This window comes from Chroicocephalus ridibundus, chromosome 8 (assembly GCF_963924245.1).
Source record: "Chroicocephalus ridibundus chromosome 8, bChrRid1.1, whole genome shotgun sequence".
Lineage (NCBI taxonomy): Eukaryota > Metazoa > Chordata > Aves > Charadriiformes > Laridae > Chroicocephalus > Chroicocephalus ridibundus.
In genome coordinates this window covers 27327227-27336579 of record NC_086291.1, presented here as the reverse complement: position 1 = coordinate 27336579, position 9353 = coordinate 27327227, and the positions used below count along the sequence as shown (strand labels likewise).

At 38.4% G+C, this 9353-nt stretch overlaps 1 long non-coding RNA gene across 1 annotated transcript in view; it reads right to left on the bottom strand.

The window, feature by feature from the left end:
- LOC134519414 (uncharacterized) overlaps positions 1–9353 on the bottom strand; it is a 69817-nt gene continuing 60464 nt past the window's right edge. The window contains exons 2-3 of the long non-coding RNA XR_010072210.1: positions 1922–1967; positions 1–84 (exon numbers count right to left, since the gene is read on the bottom strand). This is a non-coding gene — a long non-coding RNA (uncharacterized LOC134519414). The remainder of the gene's footprint in view (positions 85–1921; positions 1968–9353) is intronic.

Here is a 9353-nt window from a genome sequence, read left to right as displayed (position 1 = left end):
TGGGAAGCAAAAGGACACAGAGAAGGGAATTTTCTGCCTCCATTGAGGCTGACAGACCAGTGACAGTGTTTCCAACTCTGGGCTCTGCAAACAAAATCAAGCCTCTTTTGAAGCACAGCCATGGGAGAAGCCACCAGGGTAGATCTGTCAGGTAGGACTGACTGAGAGCTCCTGTAACTGCATCCCTGCCTGTGCAAGCTCAGGAGGCTGCTGAGAGCACGCGGGCATCAGCCACACAAGCAGGGACAGACATGGAGGAGCACAGGTTGTCCCCGTTGTCTCACAGATATGCAAAGAGAAGGCAGCCACTAAGAGGTTCGGAGAGGTGACGCAGGGAAGACAACAGCTTCTACTCTTATGATGTTAAGATTAGAGGAAGACATGGAAAACTCTGGAAGGCAAATAGGCGTGTAACTGAGCTGCCATGGTGAAGATGAGCTTTTGGAAAGAAAAACACAGAAATCCAGATACTGCTAAGTGGATTGGAGACATCAGACTGAAAAAGCATTTATTTCAGATGACTTGGCTGGGCCAGTAACTAATTAGTCCCTCTGTACTCTTCTGGTTTTGAATCTTTTTAGAGACACCAAAGTATAACAAACAGTACTGTTTTTGATCTGCTTTTGACCTGCTTCTCCCCTGGCCATCTTCATTCTTCTTTCCACATCACTACAGGAAATGAGGTTTCTGCTCTTAAACAAGACGTACCATCTGTTTAGACTTTGTGCTTTGGTTTAGGTGCATCTCAGAGTGTTGAAGTTTAGGTACAAGTTTGTCTCTTACAGCTTTGATTTGAAAACACAGAGCAGGAAGGAGAACTTCTCTTGTTTGAAAATGGTAGTTAACAGGTTGTTTATTGTGTGTACAAGGAAGCTCTGGGTTTCTTCAAACTATTGCTTCAATGCTTGCCACATTCCAGCTCGAGCTCATACGTGCTCTTCTTTTGTTCACTAACTACGAGCATCAGTTTAGTGTAAAAAAGATTAAAAACTGGCACAGGAATTAGGCATGAATGAGGCAATTTGAAGCAAGGGCTCTTGGCTCTGTGAGGTCTCGTTCTCCTTCAGCATCCTGCTTTCTAGTTTCCAGCTGAATCCCAAGGGGAAAAGCATTGGGATTATGTATTACACCTATAGATTAAGGTTGGCAATGAAATATGAAAATGCCAAAAGACAAGATGTTTCCGTCAAGCTGAAGAGAAAGCATAAGGCTAAAATATAAAGCAATAGAAAATGTAAACAAAGGCTCTTACACCCTCTCAAGAACACTTTGTTTCGATATCTTCCTGTCACGCTTTCTAGTCTCCCCACCCGAGTGCCTGTGTTACCTCTCCACCTCAGACTCACATTAAAAAAAGATCACACAGGAGTGTCCACCTGGTGATTAGAGGAGTAAAAATACTTTCTCCTGAAGCAGTAGTCTGATGGATACTAGTTTCTAATAGAATAATCAGATATGTACTTTTTACTATTTTCTTAATTTTTAAAAACTACCCTTTAAAAGCGCATACTACTGTGTTACCAGCAAGTGTCACAGCCTGTTAATGTGAGTAAAATATCTTTGCACTAAGTAGGCGCTTATGTACCTGGGACATTTGTTTTCCAAACTTTCTCATGCATACTCTGTAAGGCAATGTTGATTGTAACCTGTCAAATAATCTTTGCAAATATTCATCATTTATGGTAGCTGTAGCCCCTGCCTTGATGTTATATTAAATAAGTCGTAACTCATGACAAGAGAAGCAGCAGAAAGGAAAGATATATTGAGCTAATTAAAGGAAGGTTTTTTAAACAGTTCCTTTAACCTTAACACACTAAGCTCCTATTTGTCATTTTATGCTGTATACTTGTAATAGACCACATCACATGTCATCTCCCCAAGCAAGAAGGCCAATTCAGAAAGTATTTAAACATGTGCTCACCTCACAGCTGGTGAGCAGAAAGCCAAGTGCCCCACTGTGAAGAAGTCTGAGGAAGAGAAGGAACATTATGAGAAAACATGGTCATGACTGCTTAAGAACAACATAATGGAAATGCAACAGAAATATCCATTTATTCTGAAACCATCTTAGAAATCAGTTTAGATTTATGCAAGAAGATGAAGGCGAAAACTCCATTTCCTTCATTTGTGTTCCCAGTTATAGGATTACGGGTAAGGGTACGATCACAAAGTTGATCCTTTTGTTGTGCCCTTTTTTTTTTTTTTTTTGCTACAATACAGGCAGAATAATGCCTCAGTGGACTGGCTAAGGAAGCTGTAAACTGCCATACACAAACCATCTGCAAAATGGAGCATAGAAAGGTGGCAGAGACACAAAGCTGGAGGAGGCTTTTATCAGATGCACCTGTAACAGTGGACATTTTTGCTCTCAACTTATTTGTACTTCATTCCTCAGCTTTGTATGCAAGATCCTTTGAAGGTCAAATCTTGCAATCACATAAAATGAATAGCCTGCAAATCCTTGTTTCTGTATGTCAGGTGATTAAATCTGGCCAGGATTTTTCAACAAAAGCTTTTTGATGGGAAAATCCTGAGTGAACCCCCAGATTTTCTAAAGAAAAATATAGAAAAAATGTTTCAAAAGGGTTCTCAGGAAATTTTCTCAGGACAAGGTTGGAAAGGAAAAAAGAAGAAGAAAAAATAAATCTATTTTCTTCATCACTGCAACATTTCCTCTGTCTCTTGAAAATAACCAGTGATTTACAAGCTAAGTTGGGATGTATGGAGGCTCATGCAGAACACAGGAAACATATCTCAGGTCTCCCTCACTCCAGATGCTACTTATCTTGTGACTAAGAGGTGTCTGTCTGGCTAGTGTACATTCTTCTGTAAAAGCAGTAGTTTCAGTTCTTCTGTAGTGAAGTTGTTACTGACGTGGTTTTTTTTGTTTTGTTTTGTTTCTTAAGCCAGACTCTTTGCCCCCACTTCCCATTCTCCCCTCTTGCCTTTTTCTTAATTTGGGGTATTTGGTTTTTGAGGTCCTGATGATGTGGTGCCCTGCATTTCTACCCACAGAAGACTAAATGCTACTCAGCGTGGGCGTGATGGCCTTACGTGCTTTTTTTAGTTTGTCTGACTTGTGGGAGGAGGATGGAGATAGCACTCTGGCCCACATTTAGGCCACTTCATCTATATATAGATGTATAGATGCGATATTTCCACAACCGCCGGTTTTAAGGGCCATCTCAAAAAAACAGAACATGGTGACTTGCACGGAAAGTATCTGCCAACATGCCCACCTATTAATGCATGCCTGAGTCAGCCTGCTGTAGTCTCCTCCTTGCCACTCCTGAACTTCCCATCCTGACCAAGTCTGGTACACAAACCCCTTTTTCTGCTCAAAGACATCTCCTCCTTAGACTGAGAGGTAAAAATCTAGCTATGGCATTTGAGACTGCATGTCTTTAACAAGTTGAGGTGAGAACACTGGAAACGAGCAAAGCCTGTTTTCTCTGTGGAAACTTGTGTTTTTTACTCTCAATATCACAAAGTCTTGCCCTGCTGTCCCCTACCACATCACCCTTATATAAAACTCCATTTCTTACACCCACAACCCTTACATTTCATGCCTTCTCCCTTCCCATTGCCTGTAGACCTATGGCAAGGCAAGGAAGAGCAGAAACAGCACATGGTTCAGAGACATCAGGTGCTGTTTGTCAGCAGTGTATCAAACTCAGCCTCCTCTACCCAGTCACCAGTTTCATAAAGCCAGAAGGACCATACCTGCACCCTCCGTCATGTTCACTTACAGTCATCTGAAAGCTTAAAGAGTTACTGGGCAAGGCGGCCAGGCAGACAGAAGACAACATGATAATTAGGCTTCATTTCCTTGGGAAACAAGTTTAATAATTCATTAATCTCACTCTTTATGAAGAATAGATCATCCAGAAATAAAACCTGGTTTCAGCCCTGTTTACCCAGTTACATACAGCAGCAGGCACTGGCAGCACCACTGGCTTTGGGGACTCTGCCTCAAGGACCCAAACCACTCAAGCATAGGCACAAAAATAAAACAAACAAACAAACAAAAACTTTACTAAGTTTTAAAGGGACGAAAAGAACAGTAGTTTGCAGGAAAGGGCTCAGACAAGACTCTGTAAAAGGCGTTTCAAAAAATTAAAGCTTACTTTAGTTACCAGCAGGGGACAGCAAGGCCTTACACATACACAGAGATTTGTCTGCTTTTCTACTGTGATAAAAGAGACTGTTCAGTCTTTAGATACCATGGGGCAAAGGCTTCTAAAGAGAAAGAGTCACGAGTGCTCCAATTCAGGCAGAACTGTAGGATAAGAGTAGCAAAGACCTGGAGTACTGATCTCAAGGCTCAATCTTAGATTAAAAAGACAATGACCATCACCCTATTTTACTTACCAAAATATCCAGGGAGAGATTTAATTTTATATAAAGATATTTAGTGCTATTTCTCATGCTGAAGGGGATCCTACTTGCCCTTAGTTGCTATTTCAGAAGGGCAGAGATCCGCAGGTTTGATGTCATAGGGCTGACAGCCCTATATCTTCAGTATTTTAGGGCGCTTACAGTGACAGTATACACCCATATTTAGGCCGCTGGCTTGCACTCTCTGGCGCTTTGCATGGGGAAGATGTTTTGAAATGCATGTAATCATTTCTGATTATAGCTGTCCTTCCATGATTTCATATTCCACAAGATTTGATGACACCAGGGAATGACAACATTTATGCAATCCCCCATCACAAATTAACAAAAGCCCGCACTGTGTGTCTTAAAAATCAGGAAAAGGGATTTCTTATTTAAAGAACAAGTAAAAATTGAGAAGTCTTCCTTTCAACTTTGACATAAAAGAAAAAGCTTGCTTTCTGAAAAAATATCAATTAGACATTTTCAGTTTGTTAAAAATGTTTTAAAAACCCGTAAAATCTCCAAACGCTGAAAAATTAATTGGACCACCTCCAAATAGCTATCAATGTATGCATGTGCTGTGGATAATTAAACTGAAATTTCCGTTGAGAAGAAGTCTGCAGAATTAAAAAAGGAAAACTATTCCTGCTCTTCATGTACAAAGCCACATTCTTTCTAATTCAGGAGCTGTTCACACACCAGCCATAGCGCGTGGATATCAGACCAACGGATCATAACCCAAAAATCTATACTATATTAAAAATACATATTATATACACACACAAATACTTTCTGCATTCCAAATGTGATTAGGAAGTTCATTTTTGTATTTTGCGTATTCATACAGAGAGGTATTAATGCCTTTGCATACAAAGTGGGCCATAAGTACTGTCCCATACTTAATTTTGATTTCCATGTTTTAAAACTACCATGTCCAAATTTAAAGGGCTTATAAAAAGAACCAGAGTTGAGGTCCATCAATCTCCTTGCTAGTAAAGGAACAAAGAAATTCAATCTGTTTAATTTGTCAAGCAACAAATAACTTCATCACAGCCTATAATCAAAATAAAAATACAAAAACAAGACCAGACCAGTTCAAACTAGAAAGAGAGACACTTTTTAATGACAACACCGTGCTAAGACACGTTCTAGTTGAAGATGTCCCCATAAAGGTCCCTTCCAACCCAAACTATTCTATGATTCTGTTAGACTTACATTGAGACTTTAAATCCAAATTGGATAGCATTCTAAAGAATGTTTTACTTGCACACGATTCTAAAGCCTTTATTTTGCAGCAGGTCAAACTAGGTCATCAAGGTCTTTTGGGGGTTTAAAAATCTCTGAATCTATTGTATAAATTTCTTTTGCAAGTATTTTTTAAACCCTTTACAATCTTATCATTACCTCTGAGATCCAACACCTGGAATTACTGTAGGGCCTACTATAAACTTCCTGAACCTCATAACTACTCACGTGGACTTCAGAATCTGCAGAGTCTGTTATTGTTTTATTGCTATTCATGAGGTACATGAAATTGTAGGATTGTGCCTGTTAGTTGTCTTTCCATCAATAAATCTTTTTTGGTACAAGCTGAGTGTACTAACATTAATCAAATAATGCTCAAAAAGAGAAAACGCAGAACACCCTGGCTGCTGGACATTTATTTTATGACATACACTGGTTGCTATTAACAGCTAGAAACAGTCTTAAGCTTCTGGCAGTTGCATTGTTTCATTGTCAACAGGATTTGTAAGAACTTGCAAATCATACCAATGATTAATGAACTTGATTAAGGAGCATTCCTAGAGTTACATTTTTGCAGATCCCAGTGAAGTCAGTTGAAGGTCAGAGGGCTGAACAACTACAGGAACATAATGAAGTCATATTACCAAGGTATTTTATTTGTTAGAGACTTTATCTTTCCCTTATTAACTGAGGTGAGAAATTAAACTATGGGGTTTACATAAAACTATGTAAAGATGACCAGATTATGGTGCATTGCAGAAGACTGGAGAAATTTAGGAGGGAGGGATTAACTTTCAAGTCCAAGAACTGATACTGCAGTGTATTTGGTGTCTCTTACTTCTCTTTTTCTTGAAATTATTGATTTTTATGGAGACTCAAAATGTTTCTATCCATCTAAAATCTTTCCTTTTATACTCCCATATAAGTATTCCCCGAAAGATCTCACATTTTCCAGAAAAAAGTATAGATGGAAATAGATGGGGCTCTGTAGATGGAAGGCTTGATGGGGCACTGGCAAATATTTGCTTCATTTTATGATGGGAGTATAATCCCCTCTATCCTTTTCTTCATATTTTCTTTGCTTTTTCATTAACTATTTTTTATCAAAATATTTTGATCAAAAGATTTTATTTAACCAAAACATTTTTCCCACATTGAAGTGGTGTTAGGGGGACTTAATGAATTTTTGCAAATTTTAGTCTGTTAAAAAACCAAAACAAAAAAAAACCCCAAACCTCCTCATGCTCCCCATGCTCTAAACAAGACATAAATTACATCTCACTGCACAACTGTCACGTACAAATAATTTCAAACCGGAATTCTAAAATTTAAACTAAAAATTGATCGGTTATGCTCTCTTTAATATACTACGTTTTGTGTTAATGAATCACCATTACATGATTGAGTTTGGGCTTATGATAATAAAACCATAATAGACGCATTTTAAAGAAATGGCATTTAAATGCATTGAAAATATTTATTTCAATGTCAAGCTTAAAATCAATTTCATTCTTAGATCCAAATGCTAGAATAACTGAGTTAAAAATTCATTTGACCAGGTCTTTGTGGTCATACGTTAGAACATTTTTTCTCAGGATTAACTGTTGTAATATTTGTTAAATTCAATCAGGGAATATCCATTAAAAATTGAATTACATATTCTGAAAATACACACTCTAATTGCTTTAATATCTAGCATGAACTACAACCTCTCACACTATAAGTAAACAGAAGAATATGCTTTCTTTTTTTTTTAAATGACCTATAGCGTAATTGAAAAAAGTAGAAGCAAAAGATATAATGAAGCTCCATTAAATATGTTGACATTCATATGAGGAGACAGTGCGTAAGACCTGGTTTGGGTCTGTCTGGCAAGAGCATGTGGTTATGTGAGACGTATGTCTCGAACGCAGTTTTTCAGACTACTTGCCCCCAATTTCCTGTTTTATGTTTGGTCTCCTCTGTAGCGTGGCTCTGGGTGGAAGTCTTCTGCTTCCGTTTTAAAAGATTGACTAATCAGTCAGGACTTGTGTTACTCATTTCACTTCATATTTGTAATCTCATGGTGAGATTAGAAAAAAAGCTGTGTAGGCAGAAGACAGTCAGGACCCGTCTGATATTCTATTTTAATGATGTGAAATACAGAAATCCTAACATTCTGATAATACAACTCAAAATTAGTCTCTGCTCACATGAAACTCTGCCAAGGTTCATTTTACATTTTCTCCTTAACAAGTTTATTTTTGGATCTAGGTTGGTCTACTACCTACAACACATTTGCTAAATCCCGTACAAATCCTTTCTTCTGACTTCCATTCTTCTCACTTAGCTTATTAGTGGCCAAAACAGGTATAAGTACTTTCTACTTTTTCATTTGTGTATATGAATGATTATAGTTTCTGCCTTACTTGCAATGATTTACAAAATTGAGGGCTGTGTCTCCATTCTCTCCCTATGCCACAGGCAGACAGAAGGTGGGAAGAAAGGTTTCTCCGTGGTTCACAAAAGAGGCATTTAATGCTTGTAAAAGGCAGAGCACAGCACTTCCAGTGTCTAAAGCAGATGAAAACAGGACAAAACCTCTCACCATACTGACCAAGAATGGCAAATTGTGACTCTCTAAGTTAGAAAAAAGGGATTTCTTTTTATGCTACTAATAAAGCTTAAATTGATAATTATGAAAGAACTTTAAAAAATTATCTCCCCTTTAAGGGAATAAAGTGACAGCCCATGTTCCCATGCTGCTACCCTAAATTTAATTTGTCCTGAATATAACATGACTATTCTGTCTTTCAAACCTCTATTAACAATAACAAGGTTGGCAGGTTTGTTTTTTCTCTCTGCTGTTACTTAAGAGATAGAATTATTTTTGTGAATGCTCAGGAAAAGAATGCTGGGATGTTAGGTCACACAGCCTCTTTATATCATATATAGCTTCTGGAAAGCTTATTTTACAAGTAGGGAGGACGGACATGAAATGGAGCAAGAAGCAGCTACTTCGTTTTACAGGTGTCAAAAAAGATAGACAATTCAATTCAGTTGCCCACGCGTAGTGATATAATGCCATCTGACATCCTTTCATGTATCACCTGATCTTCATTCATCACCTCAGAAGACCACAGGTCCTGTGTCATACTTGCCAGTGCTGCCTAGACTTTCCAGATATGCTGCTTGCTATGTCTCATATGGGAGTAGACACCTATGCCCTGGCGACTGATAGGAACCCAGAAAGAGTAAGTTTTGCTCTAACTCACACAGGAAATCCATGGCAGACCCAGAAACTAGGCTGAGTTTGCTTAAGTGTCATCCCATAACCATAAGACCCCAATATTGCTGGCAATGAAACTTATTTAGACAGATCACCACTTTTTGGTGGTGGGAAACTGCCTTCTTTTTATACCCCGTTCAACACTAAAAAAACCCACGCTCTATCTTCCAATCACTCTGACATGACTTCTCAGCTATTTTTGTCCCTAACATTTGATCTACTTCCTTCTCCTGTTCTCTGCCTTGTACTGTTCTCACTGCTGTAGCAGTAAATACTGCTGACACGCAACCAACGTACAGATTAAGATCCATTGAAGCACTAAGCTGGATATCTGCTAATCTAATATTCTAGTATCATGCACACAGTGTGCTCTTCAGAAGTTGCGTCTAGCTGATATAATGAAGCTTTATCTATAGCACAATAGTTACGAGCCAAATCAAAACAGAAAAATGTATTTGAA